This window comes from Ovis canadensis, chromosome 14 (assembly GCF_042477335.2).
Source record: "Ovis canadensis isolate MfBH-ARS-UI-01 breed Bighorn chromosome 14, ARS-UI_OviCan_v2, whole genome shotgun sequence".
Taxonomy (NCBI): Eukaryota; Metazoa; Chordata; class Mammalia; order Artiodactyla; family Bovidae; genus Ovis; species Ovis canadensis.
In genome coordinates, this window is record NC_091258.1 from 54,191,328 (window position 1) to 54,214,333 (window position 23,006).

The following is a 23,006-nucleotide window of genomic DNA, read 5'->3' on the forward strand; positions in this document are numbered from 1 at the left end:
ACTCCGCAACACCCTCCACCTTGACATCCCTCTGTCTGTTGGAAGCCTCAACAGGACATTCAGGGACGCTAGAGATGCTGTCCCACGGGCTGTTTGCTGGGTCGCCTGCCAAGTTTTCCACCCATTTCTAGGTGGCCCCAAGAGTTACAGCTCCTAAACATACAAATGTCAAGGCACCTCCCCATTGGGTGGGGTGACTGTGGTGGGTTTGGGGAGAGCCATCTGTGTGCACAAGTATCTCTCGGGTGGGTGATTAGACCCCACGACAGCTCACAGGCCCCGTGTCCCTCATCCCCCACGTGGAGGACGACACACGCCTGGCCTTGGTGCAGCAGACTTTACCATTTCCTTTTCATCCTGTGAAGCATAGTTTTACATGGAAAGGCCCTTGGAATCGCCGGAGTGCGGAACTTCACTGCGATATTTTGGTTGTGCCCTTGTCTGTTGTAAGAGGCTTCTCCCAGCTCCGCCCCAACCCCCATCACAGCATGAGACACGAAGCAAGGATTTAACTTTTCTTTTGTGATCGCTTAGGTTTTTTTTTCGTCCATGAGCTGGACTTCAGGCACCTGCCACTTCAACAGTGTTACCAAGCTTCTCTAATTGGGCGGGTTTTGTAAACTTCTAAATTCCATGCACATGCTGCTGCCTGGCTAACTGGTTCTGGGGGTGGGGGAGGTATTATCATTGTTTGACCAAATCCCAAGCCCCAAGCATGGTCCCCCCCTCTCCAAATAAATGAAGTGTCCTGTGTGCAAGGGAGCGAAAGCCCAGAAGTGTCCACTGGAACATGCCTGGCCCATCAGTACATCAGCCTTGTCACCTTGACTGCTGAAGATATTCCCTTCAGTAGGTCTCATGGAAATTGTCCAAGCAACCCTGAAGATCATAGAGTACAGGATTAGGTTGTGTCTTATTGGAGATAAGAGGTGAAAGTGAGAGATTCTGAGAACAGGATACTGTTCCACGAAGCTGAGAACATGCATTGTGGGTTCTGATGGAAAACTTGGTGGACGCCCACATGCCTAGCCAAGGTATAGCGAGTGACCCCAACCACATCTACCTGGACCAGCTTTAACCAGCAGTAGGCAGAGCCTGAATGGAAAGAAAGACTCTGGGGGTGGGGGGGATCCCATCTTTGTTTCCAATGCCACCTGAGTCTGGGGAACTGCCCTGGGACAAGAATTCATAGCTGCTCTTTCCTGGGTCCCTGCCTCCTGATGGCTCCATGAGGCCTGCATCACCTCCTCACACACACCAAGCCTCTGTGAGCCTGTTCTCTCCACCAGGGCCTGAAGCCACGCTGGGTTTTAGAAGCCATATTTGTAGCTCCCAAGGAGGGGCTCACCACTATCCACTCTGTGAAGGCAAGCGGCACCCTCTTTAACCCCTGGCCAGGATGCAGTGAGGACCAGAGGGCTCTGTTGAAGGGCCTGGAGTTGAACACATAGTCCCTGGCACTGTTCTTCATTTACAGTCATTTGCACACTGTGGGAACCCTTGCCGAGACCACCATTCCAGCAGGGAAGGGGCTGGGAGTCCAGTGCAGCATGAGTGGCCAGGTCTTGGCAACAGAGGCAGAACTGTTACAGGAAACAGATCATCCTGGCTCCTCGTGCTGACTGCAGGAAAGTTCCCTGGAGCCCCCTATCCAGGCGTCTATTTCCCTCTTCCCTCCACGAGGGCTCGATTTCCCTAACGGGGTCTCCACATTTCCACTTCGAAAGCAGGGGGTATTTCCTGGGTTGCTCCCCTGGGGGAGCTTCTCAAGCTTAGAGGAGACCTTTGTGGATTTTCCCCTCCAATTTTTTATGAGCTGCCCCCAGCCTCCTACCCTCTCATTTCACAACCCTCCCTCCTCTGCCCCCTTCTTCCCCACCTCCCTCTCATCCCCCTGCCTCTGGGGAAGAACTCCTTTCTCATCAGCTGAGTGTTGTTAGGAACATCCTGGCTGTGGCCGTGAGGGAGCTGGGTGCATCCAGGCCTCTGGATGAGCTGACTTCATTTCACAGCTCAGCGTGGGGGCTGGCGGTCCTGTTTCTGGAAGCCTGCCTCCCCCTCCCCATCCCCACGTGGCATTACAAAAAGTGCAACTTGTTTGGACTCAGATTTGGGGCAACCCCAAGCATCCCCTATGACTCTACCCTTGGCCCTAAAGCCTAGACTCTTCTAAGCAAGGATGGCCCACTGGTCTGAGGTGGAAAGAGGGGAAAGGAGTTTCAAGGAGGTAACTGTGCCATGAGATGGGACAGACTGAGGGGGAGAAGGCTTGTGCAGCTCATGGTGAAAACTAGTCTTCAAGTCCACTTCTTCAGTTACTCATGTTTCGAAGAAACTCACATGTTCTGGTGCAGGGGAAAAGAGTCAAAATTTTGGGAGATGATTTCTTCTTACCTATAGTCACTTTTGCTCAAAGAAACATCATGATGAGTGAATTACAGCCCTAAGCGTGCAGTTCAACATGTACAGTGTTGTCTGCGCAGGAGTGGACTTTGTCTCTAGAGCAAACGGTGCATTCTCAAGGTTAAAGTTGGGAAACTCTGCACAGCAGTTTCATAAGCAAAGATCTCCATCTGTGCACCCAGAAATTGGCTGGCTGTATGAAGGGTTTGTCGTTCACGCTCTTTGTGGAGTTGTTCAGACACACCCATCTAATGGTAACCCACTGCTCACAAGGTTAAGTTTTCTTTTTGAACTTCTGTTGTTGTCAAATTAATATAATATACTCTCAATTATCCACAGAAAAGGAGAAAGGCAACCAAGCAGGGAAAGCAAATTTGCAATTAATTTACCAAATTATTGCTCTTTTTATATGATGGACAAGTTGCTTTTCTCTTTGGAACTCAAGTGTTTTGTATGTCCTGCGGGGAGGGCTGGGGCAGTTGCAAGGACAAGCCACCCAACTTGTCCCCGCACCTAGGGACCGGGTGGGAGCAGGTGGCTTACTGGGGTACAGAGGCCTCAGGGCTTAACTGGGGGTCACAGAATGTTGGGCTCTTTCTTGTCAAGGGGAGTCCATTAATCTTCTCAGTCTTTCAGGAGCCCATGGCTGACCTACTCAGGGTCTCACCAGAGCACAGCCTGACATAAGGAGCGGGGTACAGTTTGTTCAGCTGGGGGGCAGTCCTGAGAGGCATGTTTGAGGGTGCTGACAGGGCTGCCACTGATCAGGGGCTAGGCCTTGTCCCCTGGGGATCCTCTAGGACACAATGTGACATTCACCTCAGAATGACCCCTGAGGGCTGAAGAACCTGGGGCATTTATCCGCCAGCTCTGCAGCTCTCCGTAGTTGAGAGTCACTGCAGCTCACCCTGGAGAAGGCGATGGCACCCCACTCCAGTACTCTTGCCTGGAAAATCCCATGGGCGGAGGAGCCTGGTGGGCTGTAGTCCATGGAGTCGCTACGAGTCGGACACGACTGAGCGACTTCCCTTTCACTTTCCACTTTCATGCATTGGAGAAGGAAATGGCAACCCACTCCAGTGTTCTTGCCTGGAGAATCCCAGGGACGGGGGAGCCTGGTGGGCTGCCGTCTATGGGGTCGCACAGAGTCGGACACGACTGAAGCGACTTAGCAGCAGCAGCAGCTCACCCAACAGCGAAACAGTCACAATCAGAGAGAAACAAGAGGCCACTGGCATCCTAGGGAGCCAGAGGGGAAGGGGTCGGGCACGGACAGCATCCAGCACAAGCCAGAACCCCTTGGTCTGAGGATTTTTACATCCCTGGCGCACTGCAGAGGGTCACCAGTCTTCCAGAGCCCAGGGTGAGGGCAGATTCATACTCTAAGGTGGGAAGTGAACTGCAGATTTTAAATATTGGGACACACACTCAGCTCAGGGCCAGGCTTTCTGGAAGCTGGACGGAGGGCTGACCCGGGGGTCAGAGGACCTACAGTATCTGTAGATACAGTCACACTCCAAGGAGCTTGGACAAGTCCCCTCAGTATCCTCTTGGGTCTCAAATTCTATGGTATTCAGGATCCCTGTTTCCTTAATTTTTCTGGTGACTGTCTAAGACTCCATCTGTTCTAGAGTCCTCATGAGCACTCAAGTCTTGCAGGGTCCCAGATGTGGGCACCAAGTTGGTCTTCCCACAAGTACATGAACGTGTGGGGTTTCAGTCTAAGAATGGGGCATATGAATACTTGCTTCTTCATCAAGACATTTTTATTAACTCGTAAGAAGAGCATTGAGGCATTTCCCTTCTAATTCTAGAATCTAGAATTTTTTTTTAAAAGAGGGAGTCAATAAATGTGGATCTTTGGGTTCATAGTAGTGCAAGAAAAATCTGATTATTTAACTTTTTTTAATTTTACAGCCTATTGTATTCACAGTGGCGCTTGGGTATTTTCATGATGATTAAGGTTTCCTCAAGTGCTTTACTGACATCAACTTGATAATCCAAGGTGCCCCTCTTGGGTGTGACAGTATGTAGTCCCTCTTGGGAGCCCCCCACTCCCACCCATCACTCCAACCCACTAACACTTAGAAGGAAAGGCGGGAGGTAGGGAGGGAAGAGGAGTCATGCTGTGCTCCATCTTGCATGCATGGGGCATGAGGAACAATTCACATCCCTTTCCATATCTGCAACCCTTCCACTCTTCCATCCTCAGCATTCCTGTGGCCACTCAAAGTCACTGTTGGCTAGCAAGCCCCCGAGTTTGGGACAGTGTGTACTATCTCCAACTTTGAACTCCTCCATTCCTTGGCTTTTGTTTAATTAAAAAAAATTATCTTGGAGTATAGTTGATTTACCATGTTCTGTTAGTTTCAGGTGTACAGAAAAGTGATTCAGTTATACATATCCATTTATCTATTCCTTTTCAGGTTCTTCCCCCATATGGGTTATTACAGTGTACCGAGGAGAGTTCCCTGTGCTCTACAGTAGAGTTGGGGTTGATTGCTCTAGTTTTGTTATCCATCAAAGGATACACTTGTGTACCCTTGTGCATCCTCAAGACAATGAAATGAATTTGAATGAGTAAGTTGGAGGTTGGCAGACCATCCACATTTCAGTTATTTTAGGATTTCTGATGCCATGCAGGCCCCAGGCAGGGTTGCCATGAAGACTCATATTCCCTAAGACCTTGACAAGTGGAGAGAGAATTTGGGTAAGGTAATGCAAAGCATGGAGCTCCTCATTCTTGCCAATCTGTACTCACCACCTGAAGGCCTCTTTCTAGACAGCCTCACTGGGATTCCATCCCATCCATGGAGAAAGGTGTGCTGGGGTTCAATGATACCATTCCTGGGATGTACAGACATCACCCCTGTTGGCTCCAACTGAACTCTTTTTCTTTTTTTTTTCTTATGCTGCAAAGGATTTACAATTAGGAGATTTTAAAAAAAATGTCCAGTGGTCAGCTAGCAGGAACAGTGCTTCTTATACAGCGGCTTTTGCTTTCATAGGGAAACTTTGGGCTTGAAGTGTCATCTCAAAATCACATTCAGGCAATTCAATTTAAATCACCAGGGGGATTTTCTTGAGAACTTTGGGATAAATACCTTCACAAAGTGAGTAATCCTGTCTCCTTTGCACAGGTGTGTGTCTGGACTTCTTTATTGTGGGGCGGCTCTGGGAAGCCCCAGCTCTTTTTCATGACACAGGAGATGCGTGGGTGCAGAGGCAGGCTGACCTCAGCATCCTGGGACACACGGGAGGGAGAGGGTCTTTGGATTTGGGGTGGGGCATGAGGGGTTTCCCAGTGGTGGAAAGAGGGGTCCCTGCGGGCACAGTGCTTCTGGTCGGCCTTGTTCAGGCCTGATGGTCTGAGACAGCCGGGCAGCAGGAGGGGCCTGTAGGCCTCAGAATCTCCCGACTCTACACCAATCCAGAGTCTGGAGGGGTGGGCCTGGGATGAGAGGACAGACAGCCACCGTGAGACCAAGAGCAGGAAGGATCAGACAACGAGAGAGGGGTGAAGAGCAGTGAGTGAGAGGTGCGGATGAAGAGAGAAAGGAGACGTGAAGGTTGGAGTGGAGAGTAAGGGGAAGGCGTGAAGAAGGGAAACTGGAGACCTGGGGAGACGAAGGGGAGGAAGGAGACGGTGAGAGAACAGAAAACCAGTATGAATAGACTAAAAGAAACATGATGGAGATGGCATCTGGAGAGGGGAGGAAAGCAGGAAATAGAGTGAGGAAGAGGAGAAGAGCCAGCAGAAAAGAGAGCATGCGGCAGGGAGGAACCTTCCGGAAGCCACCTGGGGTTTAAAGGTGGTCAGAGGGCCTGCTGCCGTGGGCAGGGCGAGGGTGAGGGGCAGGGGCCTGGGGAGGCTCTGAGTGTAGCACCTGGTGGCCCAGGCCAGCTTCCCAGCAGCGCCCTCCCCCAGCTCCCCACCACCAGCTTCAGGAGGAAACGCTGCAGCTTAATCAGAATTATTTACAAGATAATGGTCCATTGTTTGCACTAAGACAGATGTTGACTGTGGGAACTTTGTGTTTTATGCTCCTTTCCCTGCTCTGCCTTCCCTGGGTGCAGATGGGATCGAAGTCATGTGAGTTATTGTTCCCCGAACTGGAAATTTGGAGGCGCCTTCACCCCAGCCCCTACTTGGCTGGGCTGCCGAGCTGGGCCGGCACCAGGCAGGCAGGCATCGAGCGGGGACAGTAGCTGCTGGCGGCAGGGTCAGCCAGGGCCTGTGGCCCCCCTCCCAGCCCCTCGAGGCAGCCTGTGATTAAGAAGGTCTTGTTTCCTTGGGGGGGGGGGCGGAGCAGTAGCCTTTGCTGGTGGACAGGAAGGGCACTCTCTGATTAAGATGCACTTGCTATTTGTTGAGTCAGGAGGTCACAATTGACATCTCAAATGAAGGTGGCCATCTGGCCTTCTTCTTGCCAAAAGGAAAGAGCAGTCCCTCTGGGGTGGGGGCTTTGTATTCCCCCTTTATTTAAACTCATGAGAAGGCTTCCTCTCATCTTCTGGGGTCACTGGGAGGGCCAGATCTGGACTTGTGATTCCTTCATTCCTCCTCTAAGGGTGGGGTTGGCTGGATGAATGCCTGTGCCACCTACTCACCTGGAGAGAGCCTGTCCTGAAGGAGGAAGGATAGGGTGGCATGAGAGGATGTGCCTGTCATGTCTCACTCCCAGCCTCACCTGCAGGCAAGTGGGCCCCTCCAGTGTCACAGGCCCAACACCAGCTGGTCCTCCTTCAGCCATTCTGGTTGCCAGTCACTTCTGCATAACCAGACTCACCTGTTTAGCAGAACCCATCTTATGCATGAGGCCACCGAGGCCACATGTCAGGTGACTTGCCCGAGGTTCTTTTTCTACTCTTTGGAAAAGCCTTCCAACTTCTCAAGCCATGAGCATCCCATTGGAGAGCCTCCCTGAGCCTCAGCTTAGTCTGTGCACACAGGTACCAGGCGCCTGACCAGGAGCTCAGGGACCGAAGTGTACGCAAATACACGTCAGGTGCTGCGCTGTAAGCCTGGCGAAGAGTATGTGCCAGATGATAGTGGGTTTCAGCTACATTATTCCATATACAGTTGACTCACGACCTGGCTCCCCTGGTGGCTCAGACGGTAAAGAATCTGCCTGCAATGCAGGAGACCCAGGTTCAATCCCTGGGTCAGGAAAATCCCTTGGAGAAGGGAATGGCCACCCACTCCAGTATTCTTGTCTGGAGAGTTCCATGGACAGAGGAGCCTGGTGGGCTACAGTTCATGGGGTCACAAAGTCACACAGGACTGAGCGACTAAGGTGACAGATTAGGGTACTTGGAGTGTTGATCCCCTACACAGTCAAAAGGGGTATAACTTTTCACTCCCCCAAACTTAACTACTAATAGCCCACTGCTGACTGGAAGCTTTACTGATAACATACATAGTTAACATATATTCTGTACATTATGTGTATTACATATCATATTTTTATAATAAAGTAAGCTACAGCAAAGGAAATATTTAAAGAAAACCATAATAAAAAATACATTTGCAGCACATACATTTATTTATTAAAAAAATAACCTCGTGTAAGTGGACCTGAGCAGCTCAGATCCACATTGTTCAAAGGTCACCTGTATTGCATTTCCAGTATCAAGCTATGACAAAGAAAAAAAATCAAAGTAATACAATATCATAGAGTCACATTTGAATGCTAAAACCCCCAGTAGTGGAAACGAGAAAGCCACTTTCTTAGCTGAGTGGAATCAGACCCGCCATTTGGACAGCCCAAGAAAGTCTGATGGCCATTGCTCCTAACACTTCCCCCGCCCCCTGGATTCCTTGAGAGCTTGCCAGAAAGCAATTATAACTGGAGGTTTTGTCCCATTCTAACCCAGCATCTTGGCTCTGGTGTTCAGGGACACGGCTTTATCCTCTTGATCTCCCCATGCCTAAGCGTCACCTACAAGATCAGGTCCTCTGAGCTACCCCTCCATCTACCGAGTTTGGTTTTAAATCATAAATTCTTAGCTATGTGCCAGGGCCAACTCTAATTTTAAATACCATATATATATATATATATATATATATATATATGAAAGTGAAAGTTACAAATGTTATTCTTTCATCTAATCTTTATATTATAAAAATCCCCTGAGGTAGATGTAATTTTTATGCTTCCCATTTTACATATGGGGAAATGGAGGCACAGAGAAAACACTTGCTTACCTTACCCAAGGTGACTCAGCAAGCACATGAGGGTCTGATTCATTCAGGCAGTGGAGCTATCCCGAGATGGCATTTTGTTGCCTCACCCTGTGGGCTTTCCCAAGCCTTTAAATCCTTGTTTGCACGTGGATTCAGTCGCTTCAGTCGTGTCCGACTCTTCGCGATGCTATGGACTGTGGCTCTCCAGGCTCTCTGTCCATGGGATTCTCCAGGCAAGAATACTGGAGTGAGTTGCCATACCCTCCTCCAGGGGACCTTCCCAACCCAGGGATCGAACCTGGGTCTCTTACATCTCCTGCATTGGCAGGCAGGTTCTTACCCCTAGTGCCACCTAGGAAGCCCTTAGACCTTGTTTGCGATATGTCAAAAACGAGCAGACCAACAAACAAATAAATAAAAATAGCGTTTTCTTGCCATCCTGTAGGTCTGGGTCCTGGGAGAAAATGTGGCAATTCCAGCGGAGATTGCACCCATAGGTAGAATCCTGGGAACAGGCTGGATGGGGTGCTGGGTGTGGTCAGAGGTGCTCCATGTGACCCACCCGGCTGAGGACTTGCCTGTGACCCTGAGCAGGTCTCTTCCTGTCCCCTCAGCATCCTCACCTCGTCATGAATGAGAAAGTCCCACCAGATCATCCCCATCCCAAGATTTCTTCCATCTCGCGGTCTGCGAATTAATTATTTTTAAGGCTGTATTTATTATACTTTTCAACCTCCAGGAAAAGACTGTCTACCCAGCCCTCCCCGAAGTGAGAGGGCCTCAAGGAAACCTGACCCCTCACCTTGCAATTGTTCTCTGGGGTCCAGGTGGGGGAGAGTGGAGAGTGGGTGGCCCAGGGCACCAGTGGACCCTCCAGACGGGGGCTGCCATGGGCCCAGCCCCCAGCTGTGAGGGCAGCAGAGGTCAGACTGGGATAATATTTATCAACCCTCTGCCCACTGTGTCAGGCTCTAACCAGACCCCAGCGTCACTGGAGATCACAGATCCTGTCTTTTAAAGGTCCCACAGAGCCGCTTCACATGCGACCAATTACCTCTGTCAAGCAGGGGAAGGAGGTCCTGCCTGGTGGGTGGGATCTGAACTTGAGCTTCCAGAGGTCGAAGACAGGGATCTTAGGCCTTTGAGCCTGTCACTCCCCTATAGCCAGACCTTTTCTGTTAAAACTGTTTAAATTACAAACCAGTAATAAAAGGATCATATGTGTTTCCCACCGAACAGGTTCTTTAGGGCTATTATGATAATTAAAAACATATGGTGCCTGTGGCAGTCAGAGGGAAACCGCAGATGTACAAATTAGGTATTATATAAGGGTTTTCTGCTTTTGCCCTTTTAAAAACGTCAACCGGAGAAGTTTAGAGAGATAAAATGGCAATTGTGCAGATAGTAGGTAGCATTTTGGTTTTAGAATCATTAAATATATAAACCCTTTTCTTTAGACTTAATAGGAATAAACGGCTCCTCATCTAGGAAGGAGAGGAGAAAAGTACCGAGGCCCGGAGCTTACAGGGAAGAGGCTGCTTTCCACCACACAGGGTCTTGGATACCGTAGAATTCTTTGCATTTTTTATGATGTTGATCTGCCCAGACAAAGAGGATTATATTTATTAACTATTGAGCTATATTATAATTGGATTGACAGGAGCAAAGATAAAGATTTCCTTACATTCAAACTTTTTACTTTTTAAAAGGCGAAGATGCAAGTATTGATCAGTCTAGAAACAGTCATTTGTTTTCATTTAAAATACGCAATTGATTTTGAGCAGGTGATAAATACTGCTAATTAAAAAAATAAAATTGGGAGCGTTTCTGTGGTCCCTGTCCATGACTTTTCCAATGCAGACATACAGTACAAGTCAAGTTCTACTGAGCTGTTCATATTGAGAGGCTCCTGGGCTGGCTGGGGACCCAGGCAACATCCAGCCGTGCTCTGGGGCAGCGAGGAGGATGCACTGTGTCCAGGTCCTGATGCACTGGGATCTGGGCTAGATGACGAAGAATTTAGCACTTTGTCACTGTGTGTCTCTGCTACAGAAACCCAACTGGACTGCTCTAAAGAAGGAGGTGACAGGTGAACAGGTGGGAGGAGCTTGATCCCTACTAGCTCTGCTCCTCAGAGCCTCCATTCTTCCACCTCCTGAAAATAAGTCCTTCCTGAGACAACCCAGCCAGAGCCAGGACCTGCAGCCCTTCTTCCATGTTATGTGGTAGTGTCTACTTGAGAAATTTGAGTAAAAAGCCAAATTTCTAATCAATACAATGTGCAGAGAGGAGGTTCTACTTACTGCCCAGCTGCCTGAACATTCAGATGGCCAGAATTTTTTGAATCCTGGTGTATAATTATTGAAATTCATAATAATGAGTAAAGACCAGTTCTGCTCGACACATTTTTGTGTTGAGGCATTTATTATATGATACATTTCCTTAGAATGCAAGGAGATCAAACTGGTCAATCTGAAAGGAAATCAACCCTGAATATTCATTGCAGGGAATGATGCTGAAGCTCCAGTACTTTGGCCACCTGATGAGAAGAGCCACTCATTGGAAAAGACCCTGATGCTGGGAACGATTGAGGGTAGGAAGAGAAGGGGGCGGCAGAGGATGAGATGGTTGGGCAGCATGAGTGGACACTCAAAGGACAGGAATTTGAGCAAATTCTGGGAGATAGTGAAGGACGGAGGAGCCTGGTGTGCTGCAGTTCATGGGGTTGCAAACAGTCGGACATGACTTAAAGAATGAACAACACATATTTCTGAAGATCCTGATGAGGGTGCAAGGCCCTGTAACTAGAAAGTGCCCTTTTGTAGTCACCCTGGCTGAAGGCAAGTTTGGGCTCCTGAGGAAAAACGTCCTTCGAAATTCCTTCTTAGGTGCTGAGTCCTTTGTCCCACTGTTCTCCTTCACCCACACCCTCTAATCCATAAGGAAGGCTCAGTGTCCTGTGTGCTTTCGGGGAGCAGTGGTCTGAACCTGCCTCTGGGTCAGGTGGGCTCAGAGAGCTTGAGACAGAATAAATCAGAGGAGAGTTCTTGCACCTCTGATCTCCTATACAAAAACAGTCTGGGGTGCTAGGTAGGGCAGTGCTTTCCAACTAAGAGTGTTACCCTGACCAGGGACATTTGACAATGTCTGGAGATACTGAGGGCACTGCTGGTACCTAGTGGGTAAAGGCCAGGGCAGTTTGCCGTGTCCTGCAATGCAAGGAGTTATCTGGCCCAGCATGTCAGTAGTGCAGGACTGAGGAATCCTGGTGGACAGGTGGGAGTACCCGGCCCTCAAGTGGAATTACAAGCTGGGTCCATGGCAGCAAGTTGAATGACAAAACTTACCACCCAACTCAAGTGTGGCATTCTGCTCTCTCTCCGCAGACACACTCCCTTCAGCTCATGTCACCTTTGGACCCTATGGCTTTGTGAAAACTTTGCAAGAACCCCCGCGGTGGGGTGGGAGTTGGGGTTGGGGAGGCAGAAATTTCCAGCACATTCCTCTCACTCAAAGTGGTGTGTGGGGAGGGGGTCTCCGAGCAGACCACGAGAGTTGGTCTTTTTTCTCTGCACACCCCCCTCCATGCCACGAGGGAGAGCAAGCCTGCAGCTTTACTGCACATGTAGGTATTACCACTTTAACTTTCACTGAGGTAAAATAACACCTTGTCACTCAGTTCAAGTACCAATCACCAAATGAATTAATTGTAATAACTGTTGTCAACGGAACAAAGGACTTGTTGCTTTCCTAAGCAGATTTCAGCGCCACTGAGAACTCTGTACAACGTTCCCATTGGGCAGGCTGGCGGAAACTAGTCAGAACATAATTGTATCTGTCTGTCTCTTTACTTTGTTTTTAAGGGCTGAGGAATGGAGTTAAAAACCTGTATTTTAAACATATCAATAAATATACCCCTTTTTGTGTTCGTGACGTCTCCTCAAAAACATGGAGTCTTTAATAAATTGGCCATGAAAATAGCATTTGCTGCTGATGGTCCCAAATCAGGGCCAGCTGTAGAGGCTGCCTGTAGACTCTAAGTCATGAAGGGAATTATGCCCAATTACCCTCCCATAAAACACCCTCTCATTTCTGGGAGTTATCAAAACACATCCTGTGGACAAGCGGTCAGCTGTCCCCTGCTCCTCAAAAGGAGACAAGTGGGCCTCACGCTGGGCCTGCGGCGCTCCCAACTGCTTCTGCCTGACACCAGTGGCTTGTTTGCACTCAGCCTCTTTTTTACAGCCACTCTTCCCATTTTTTTTGGCTCTGGCTTTTTCACGTCTTAGCACATTTCCCACTTTAAGAAGCCCCATAGGGAATCTTCTAAGAAAAGACTTGCTCCTGGAGAGGAGAGGGTGGGAGTGGCCTGGGAGGCTGGTCACTCAGAGTCTGTGGCCAGAAGACTGTGTCCTCAGCAGACTTGGGCTCACTTTCATGGTGGGGGTGTCCTCTGGAGCTGGGCAGTCAATGACAGACCGAGGGTGGCATCCTCGATGTGTCTGCTTCTGGCTTTGCTGAGGTCCAGAATTGGGGACTTCCCAAAGAAGAGTCCCAGGGAAGCTGCATCCAACTCCCAGGCTAAGCCTTCTTCAGTGCGGAGTACAAATAGTTGTACCCACTCTATTCAACAGGGATACACACTCTCCAGTCAACACCACCTTATCCGTGCTGACCCCACACTTCTTTCTTCCACGCCTCCTCCTCCTGCTGCTTCTCCAGCCTCCTGGACCCACGTGACCCCAGCATCCAGCTCCATCCCAGAGTCCAGATGCCTGAGTCTCCCCCACAGCATCTCCGCTGCCGCTTAGGTAGCCTGCTTTGTTTTCAGAGCTCACTGAGGCTGAAATCGGTTCCTCTGCAATGAAATGGAAGATTCCTAGACTATCCAGAGCTAGAAGTCATCTTAGAGGTCATTTTCCAGATGTAGATTAGGGAGCGGGCTTGCCCTTGGTTGTTGAACCAGAGACAACAGTTGCTGCTGTTTCCAGGTGTCCAGGCAGGTCCCTGTCACTGGCTCTCATTCTGCCATCTGAGGCGGCAGCCTCACCCTCTTGGGGATTGGTACCTAAGCAGGGGAGGTGTTCCTGTGACTCATCCCTGCAGTGCTGGGGCAATCTTTACTACTCCCCTCCCCTACAGAGGGCCAGGCCACTTCAGAAGCAAGGATAAGAGGCAGGCTTCTTAGTTTATTGTAGCACTGGCTCAAATATGCTATGTGTTCGAAATGGTATAGTCATCTCTGGCTAGAACAAGCTGCCACTTGCAAAAATGCCGAGAAGAGCCCTGATCTGGAAAAAAAATAGAAATCTCTCCTGCTTTTGAGACTGCTCTTCACTGAAGGAACCTGGGAACACAGCCTGCATTAGGAAGGCGGGCTCCTGGCACAACCCTGGAGAGGGAACTCCTGGACTATTGGTCACATGACGGTGCCAGGCTCCTGTGCTAAGAGGAGGCTGTAGAGTTGGACAAAGAATCACAGCAGAGGAACAGACATAGGGTGTGGGAAAGGAGGTGGAAGGGGGCAGAACTCAGGCCGTGTGGAGGAAACAGTGAGAGTTCCTGGGGTCTCCACCTAGACTCAGCTGGCTTGATGCCAGAGAAGGAAGAAGCGGTTTTCTCTCCCAATCTTTTAGAAAAAAAGAGTCTGCAACAGGAAGTGAATTTGGTCATTGGTTCATTTATTGAGCACATATCAAATTGTTCCAGAGAGCTGGGAGATGGTTACCAACAAAGCAGCTGAGGTTCCAGCCTTCATGGGACCTGCCTTCTACGGGGGACACTGACAATAAAAAAAGACAAATGAAAGTTCAGTTTATGATAAATGATATGAAGATGATGAAGTGGCAAAGGCCTAGAGGGTAATATGGGAAGGTGGGGATCACATATCCTTAAGTTAGGGAGGACTTTCTGAGGAGGTAACACTGGAGGGAGCCATGCAGAGATTGGGGGGGTGCATGTTCCAAGAGAGGGGAGAGTGAAGATAAAGACCCTGGGGCAGAAAAGGAGCAGACATCTGGGGCTCTTAGCTCTCAGGTCCACGCACACTGTGTGTGTGACCAGCATTTCTGCAGGCTTTCTTAGACATTGAAATTTCACTGAGCTTCTCTATGGCTGTGTGTGGCCAACAGAGTTGGGCCTGGGGTTCTCTTCCCCCTTTTTGCAGGAGGATGAACTGAAGGTCCAAGAGGAAGCAATGACTTGCCCAGTCATTTGTAGGCAGGGTAGGTGCCTACACCTCCAGACTCCTCCCTGGGCTTCTTCTGCTGTCCTGAAAACCTCTGACTGCTCCCAGGACTCAGGTGCTTCCTGTAAGCCTGGCCTGCCATATTGGAGGACTTCTGGGTCTTGGGAATGCACCATGACTGACTCTTTGCACACTAACCCAGTCTTGCAAATGACACTTGAAACTAAGAGAGTTTGTCACATGACTTTGGGAACACAACACCATGAGAAATAGAGACAGCCATCCCTCCAAGTCCTCCAAGATGAGGGTCACTCATCTCCACAGGCCAAGACTGCCCCTGCCAGAACCCATTCTTTTGGGGAAAGTCTATAGTTTTCCTCTTAGGGATGCTGTGGACAGAGAGCTGGAGCTAGTCAGGACTCTAAATGGCCACACCCAACAAGTCACCTGGAAAACATGAACCAAAGCCTTGGAAATCTGAGTCAAGTTTCTTTGGAGAAAGACAGCCGACTTTCCATTAGGGATTATTTCTCAGTCTAGCCTTTGGCTGTGAAGTGTCACCGCGTGCTGACCTTGGCTGTGAAGCATTGCCCAGTGCTGACCTTGGCTGTGAAGCATGGCCCCATGCTGACCTTGGCTGTGAAGTGTCACCCCGTGCTGACCTTGGCTGTGAAGCATCGCCCCGTGCTGACCTTGGCTGGCACCAGGCTCAGCTCTCCTTGATGCCTTCCAACAGTGGCTGTGATGGTAGATGCTGCTCCCCTGAGGTGCAGGGGCACCTGTTGCCAAGACTGGCTGCCCCATTCTCATTTCAGGATCTGGTTCTCATCTGGGAAAACTGCTTTCAAATGAATAACTATTTCTAGGTAATTTTTTGCAGTGTTTCTTCTCCCAGCTGGTTGCTATATTATTTGCATCTCATGCCATTCTTGCCTCTGTGGAAGACGAGAAGTAGCCCACCTTTTGTATTAGCTGTGACACTATCTGCTTCCCAACATCTAAAGGTGAAATTAGGAACTATAGCAACGTTAAATACCCTATGAGCTCTCAAAGTTTAATGGTTAAGTGGACAGACTGCTTTCCCCTCCCCCAGCAATATTTGTGATGTTCTACACACATAGAGGATGATTCACAGTGGGGACAGAGGGCTGGGATAAGCATGGACTAAAGTTGGCAGAGGAGACCCTTTGAGAAGAGGTGCAAGGCCTCTAGGGGCTGTTCTTAAAAGAAGGGTCCAGGAGTACACTGTTTCCTTGGGAGGTTGGCTTGTAGGTGCCCCCAGAAAGTGCATGACTAGTTTAGACAGCTCATCTTAATAGCAGGGACCTGCTCCTTTCACTGCTGTTGCCAAGGGCCAGGCATAGGCAGAGGGCTTGCATAGCAACAGGAGAGTTAAGATTGGATAAGTGTGGAGGCCAGGCCTTTCTGGATTCTAGTAGTTCCAGAGCTCTTCCTATAGGGGTGTTTATATGGATGCAGGTGACTCAGATTGAAGCCTCTCTGGTGCCACGTTTGGAAGAATGACAAGCCAGACCCTAGTGTGTTAACAGAACTGAATGTAGGCACTTTACAAGAATTGAGCGAATGTAAGCGTGTGTGTGTGTGTTTGTGTATACATAGGTGTGTGTAATAGCTTTTTAATCAATGAACTTCCCCCCCCCCCCCCCCCCCCGCTCCCCGGTCTCTGCTGAATCCTGTTGGAGTTATTCACGAGTAGGAACAGTCATAGCGCAGTTTGAATTTAGTCAATGCAGCCCTTCATGGAAGAGTAAGAGCTGGGAGGCCAAGGGCTGAGGTTCATCACCTGGGCTTGATATTGCATGGAAACGTCTACATCGGCACAGGTTGACACTGGCTTCCTCCACTTGGGCAGTCCCTACCCCTCGTCCCCTGAAGTCTGAGCAAGGGGTTCCTGAGTTTGCAGGATACAAAGTTAGGAGATATTATGCGGCAGTCACTAATTCTCTCATTTGATCCTTCCTTATTTCATTCACCAGTATTTATGGACCATCTTTTATAGGCCAGTTATTCCTCCAAGCATCTGGGCACAAGAATGAGCAAAGTGGCCATAGTCCCCACAAAGCCGTTTCTCTGCTCTGGCCCACCAAGCCCTTACCTCCTCTAAGAGCCCCTCTCAAAGGATGAGACTTGCTGGTGTGGCACTCACCTTCACTCCTCCAAGGACAACTCAGCCAGCGGAGGCTGCGACCCCATCTAGAGCCTTGCTCTGTCTGTGCCCTCAGATGACTCTGTGGGCCCAGGTACGTGGCGTTGACTACAGGGAGAGAAAAGAGATCACAGAACCAGTGACACCTTCCCGTGTTTGTTCACTCAGCAAATATTTCCTGAGTCTCTGCACTAGCTCCACTTCTAGGCACTGCAGACCCAGCAGTCAAGATCTCCTGCAGGGAGGTCCTTGGGGTAGGGCGAGGTCCAGCCTGTCAATGAAGTAACTCCTTGGTGGGGGCGATAAAACTCTAGAGAAAACTAAGGTAAAGAAGGGATCTGGGGAGTGCCTGGGTGGAATTGCTACTTTATGATGGGGGGATAGAGACGAAGCCTGAGAGGTGACATTTTAGAAAAGACCTGAAGGAGGCTGGCGAATGTGTAGGAGGGTCTGGGGAGCACGCTGTAGACAACGAGGCCCCAGTCCTGAGGTCACAAGCAGCATGTATAGCTAAGGAGAGAACTGGTAGGAGAGGGTCAGGGAAGGGCGGTGGGACAGTCCAGGGCCTGCTGGGCCATCCTGAGGACTCCAGCCACGGGGGTTCTGCAGGCCCTGGGCACAGAAGGGCTCTGAGCTTAGGAGAATGCTCTGCTGTCACCATCTTAAAATTCTTAACAATGTTTGAACCAGGGCCCTCGCATTTGCATTTTGTGGTGGGCTCCACAAACTATGGGGTGGTCTGACCCCAGCTTTACATATGCCAGGAGTGAGCAGCTGGCGCTGAGGAGGGGCCCATGGTGGGGGCTGGGCAGAGGAGGCCATGCAGGGAGGTGGTGAGTGGCAGCGGCTCTGCAGATGTGAGTTTTAATGGGGACATGAACCCTGAGGACCCTCTGCCTGCTCTAAGTTCCTCAGTCTTAGATCTGATCTGGGCCCTCCCTCAGCCCACCCCCATGCCCCAGCCCCTACATTCCCAGGGTGCCAGGTTCACTGCTGAACTTCACTTTCCTTCTCGTATCCTCTTCATTCATCTCCCTCTTCCTTACCTCCTGGGGGCATAGGTAGCTGTCTGGTAGACGCAAGTGGTCTTACTCTTGTCTCAGAAGAAAGTGTCTGCATGGCATTTTCACGCCTGCTCCTCTGGGTTAGATAGCCAGGCTCTGGTCTCAGGAATGGGGACCCACTGCCCCTCACCATCCACTCTCCCCTCCCTGCTCCCTCCTGTGCCCCACAGGGTACATTTCCGGGTCTGGCTGCCCTGTGAGTCCTAAGGGGTTTGCTTCTTGCAAAGCTTCTGCGTGTGCATGCGGCTCAGGCCTGTTTCTCAGCCTTCCTTCCAGGCGAGCAGTCAGTGAGAGCACCTGGCCCTTTCTGGAGAAGCATGGTTCTTTAGGAATGTGTACCCAGGCCTGCTCCTGCCAGCCTCAGTTTCTCTGATCACATGCTCCTCAGAGCTGCGTTTTAAGTATACCTCTCACTGGTTTTACTTCCTTGGGATCTGAAGTCTATTTATTTCATATGCTTCGTGGAGCATATGTTGAAAAATAGTCTTCTGATTTAAATAAGAAGTGAAAAAAATCAAGTCTTCAACTCTTACTTATTTTTTTCCCCCTTCCATTTCAATACACCATCTCTTCAACACCAAAATATCACACATACAAAGGCTTAAAAAAAATCGGATGGGGGTGGAGTGGTGATTGTAGCGTAAATTTGCTTTCTGGCCGAGGCCTTGTATGCCAAGTTTTAGTCTGAATTACATATTTACAGCTGAGTTATAAACCCCTGAAAAACAGGATTTATCATGGAAATAGTGACACCACCTCACCCAGTGTGGTGTTCTTGGGGACCATGGTAATATACTGTGCAGAGAAATCAGTTCATTAGTTAGTTATAAACAAAGGACAGAGATAGTAAATTAGAGTAGGTATTTCGGCCGTTTTCTATGTATTTATGACACCAAAATATGCAGCTGCATTTTATTCCTTGAGATAGTATTTAAGTATTTTAGATTTAAAGCGCATTTTTAGATATGACCATGGTGCATTTTTAGCCATGGTCATTCTTGTTCCTCTGTAGTTTTATTCGTGGTATTTTCTTCCTTCTCTGTTGCTCATTAGAAAAATGTTAAAAATCCATTTTCGTCTGATTAATAATAAAGCTGATCACATGTAACCTAATTTTCATTCCGTGCTGCCCCTGTCTGTGGAGTCATATACAAAGTGACCTTTGAATCGCCAGTGGACTCATAAAGTACAATAAGCACCATTGTCCTGTCAAAAATTGAAGATGTTTTACATCATTACAAAATTTAATGTTCCATCTTTTCAAATGCACTACTTTTCAAAGGCCACATTCCAATTGAAGCTCATTAAAATCAGACTCAAGTTTCCTGTGGTGGGGATGAAGAGAGTTTCGCAGGCAATGGGAGGAAAATGAATCACTCTTTTAAAACAGATATGGTTACATATTAGTTTTGAAAGGTACGGGGACGGCAGAGCCTCCGCTGCCGGCAACAGTGCGGCTTTTGTGCGGATAGATCCAATAACTGCCTCCCAGTCGCTCTGCCTTCACCCACACTGTATCCTATTTACTTAGGAATAAATCAGCTCTCTAAATAAAATTGTTGTTTTAAAGTTCCGAGGTGGAATGTGAAGGGGTTTTTGGCCCTACAATTTCAGATTTTTGAAGAATGCTCATCTGACTCAGGGACCTGAAAGTTTGGAAGCTGAGTCACTGGAGGAAGTTTCTTGCAGGGAAGGGGGGTGGGGTCAGCCAGCAAAATGTGTGATGCTTCCTGAGATGGAGATGCTTGGAGGATTTAAGACTCAGTTCATTCACTTATCAGGGACCTGGGAGTTCTGAGCCTGGCTTGCAAAGAAAATGTGTTCAGGTCTTCTCAAATTCTCCCTCAATTTTAATCCTGGGCTTCTTGCCTGTTTCTTGGCCACATCAGAGTGCTGAGGACGTAGCCTGGCCTCATCTTGCTTTTTTTTCTGGCAGATTCCACTACTCTGAAGGTGTTGCATTGTGTGACGTAAGGCAATCTCCCTTCTCCCATGGGGCTCTGATAAGGCAGTCAAGTTGTTCAAAAGCCCTGGTTTTACAGAACATGAATGCATATCTCTTGAGCTGTCCTCTTCCAGAATCATTTCAGTTGGACAGTTATCCATGTCAAGCTCTGGGAGATAGTGATGGACAGAGAAGCCTGGTGTGCTGCAGTTCATGGTGTCACAGAGTCGGATATGACTTAGCAACTGAACAGCAACAGTGCACTAACAATATCTTGAGGCTGACATGGCTCACGTCACCAGATTATTCCTAAAATGGGGCGGGGGCTGTAGTTCCTCATTAATCAGGGTTTGGCACTTAGTCGAATGAGGGCCGCCCAGGTTCTACAGACTCTTTTGTGCCGTAATGCCCTATTTACAAGGACAAGCATTAGCATCAACTAGAACTGAGTTTCCACTTTTGCCACTTGTAGCTGTGTGACCTCAGATAGGTTGCTCTGCTTTGCAAAACTTCAAATTTCTCATGGGGATAATACAACATGACTGTGACTGTATCATATCATGCTTGGAATGGATGCATCTGAGGCTGAGTTACTGATCACTAGGAATGTGATGGCACCCCACTCCAGTACTCTTGCCTGGAAAATCCCACGGACAGAGGAGCCTGGTAGGCTGCAGTCCATGGGGTCGCTAAGAGTCAGACACAACTGAGCGACTTCACTTTAACTTTTCACTTTCATGCATTGGAGAAGGAAATGGCAACCCATTCCAGTGTTCTTGCCTGGATAATCCCAGGGATGGGGGAGCCTGGTGGGCTGCCGTCTGTGGGGTCACACAGAGTTGGACACGACTGAAGCGACTTAGCAGCAGCAGCAGGAATAAGCTACTGGCTATGAAGGTGGCAGTATTAGTTGCTGTTTTAATTATATCTAGAAAATGACTAGCTAAGATCAATCCTTGAAATGTAAGAGAGCTCAGAGAGCTAAAACAAGGAGAGGCAAAGTGTTTTCCCCCTGATCATATGACTAAAATAGTTTTTCTTGCACTACAGTTGTAGCAGTTAGCTACTGCTGTGTAACAAACCACCCCAATACTTAGCAGTTTAAGATGACAACCACACATATTTTCTATAAGCAACTAAATGATTCTGCTGATCCAGGCTAGTCTCAATTGATCTTAACCAGACTTGCTCATGCCTCTATCTATATCTGGCTAACAGGCCACCTGAAACAGGCTAGGCTAGGGTGGGTTTGGCTGGTTACTTGGTTCTGTCTCATGTGTCTCTTCTCCCCCAGAAGGCTGGCCTGGACTGGTTCTCATGTCAGAGGCAGGGTCCAAGACAGCAAACAGAAATGCAACAGGCACTTTTGCCTGACTATGCCTGCACTGCACAGAGCCACTGTTGCCCACTGAATAAAGCATGCCACCTGGCCAAGCCCACAGTCAGCTCGGGGGGAGGCCTAAAAAGAGCATGAAGCAAGAAGGTATAAGCTTGCAGCCACTAGTGCAATCCATCAACTGCCTTCTGGCCCCAAATCCCCAGTGGACCCATCAAGTGGTGTGAACAGGATGGAATCAAATGTCTTAGAAGATAGCTTAAATCCTCCAGTCTCAGGACACCACTAACAGTGAGATGTTCTATTATATTTTCTAGTGTGTTCTGAGGTCCTAGCTGGAATAGCCTGCTTTATCACCACTGGATACTTCCTTACCATGAAGGAAATCTGCCTTATTCTTTCTGCTGGTAGATTCTCTTTTTGAGAACACAGAACACATCTTGGAAAGATTTTCTGGCTTCTTGACTTCCACAGGTGCATGGCTGGAATGGGGTAGATGTGCCTGCTGAGTGTGACAGCTCTGTCCTCCCCGCTGCCTCCCATACCCCTCACTGGCCTCCTCCCTTTCCCTCCATCCTTTCCTGATGTCTTGCCCCTGGGAAGACCCATGCTCACCCAGTGGTTCTGGGATGGAGGACATGTTCTATCTTCCCTGGTGGCTGACATTCCCACAGGCCACTCCATCCTCTCCCTTCTGCAGCCACATCTGAGCTCTGATTCTACTTATACTGTTGGGGTTTGAGTTGCAGTAAAAGGGCCAGCTCTTAGGCAAGTTGGAGTCTCTGCAATCCCTAGAATGTTCATCTTACCACTGAAGGCAAGAAGACAATGTCTCTCAGGGAACCAAGGTCCAGAGTCTGACCCTGTAAGTGTGGGCATGCTGAAGGCAGCGGGATCAGATGCCTGAGAAGCAGTCCTGAGTGTGGCCCACCTGTGTGTGCATGAGCAGGGCTACACGTGTGCACATATGGAGTGTGGGGAAGAGCTGGAAATCAGACCCCCATCTACTTCTCAAAAGAATGGCTAGGGTGGGCCCCAGAACCCTGACAAGCTGTCCATCAGCCAAAAGATGCTTGGCTGGGAAGCAGCCATCACAGAGTCCTCTGTGCTCTGGGTCCCAGGACCTGTGGGAGCCCTGAAACGCTGGCACTCAGGAAATCACAGCTCATCCCCAGGCCTCAGGTGAGCCCTTGAGGCTTCCTGCACTTTCCTTCCTCCCCAGGGACTTTTCTCACCCGGGCATCTTTGGTGTTCAGGCAATCCCAGCCCTTCCAGGAGCTCCTTGCAAGCCCTCTCTGCTGTGTGACCCCACAGAGGCCATCCTCAGAGCCTTGGGCCATAGGTCTCTGCTGATCAGACAGGGCAGAGGTTGTGCCCACAGGAAGGGGGTGGCTGTAGTTGCAGGTGGGCTCAGCATTTTCCAGGACCTCTGTGAGTCCATCAGTCCTCATTTTATCTAGAAATGTTTTCATCAAAAGAATTAGCTTCTGGAATTATGAGCATTGATGGTTTGCTTTAGAACCTCTAAAATCTGAGATTCCATCTGAAGCAGATCTTATAAAAACCACTATACAGGTGAAACTCAGTTCAGTTCAGTTTAGTCGCTCAGTCATTTCCAACTCTGTGTGACCCCATGGACTGCAGCATGCCAGGCCTCCCTGTCGATTACCAACTCCCGGAGTGTACTCAAACTCATGTCTATTAAGTTGGTGATGCC

The 23,006-nt window shown here is 49.1% G+C and overlaps 1 protein-coding gene across 1 annotated transcript in view; it reads left to right on the top strand.

Moving 5' to 3' along the window:
- The window catches only part of ZNF536 (zinc finger protein 536), a 331,324-nt gene that overhangs the window by 191,079 nt on the left and 117,239 nt on the right, over positions 1–23,006 (top strand). The gene's annotated exons all lie outside the window — the stretch shown is intronic.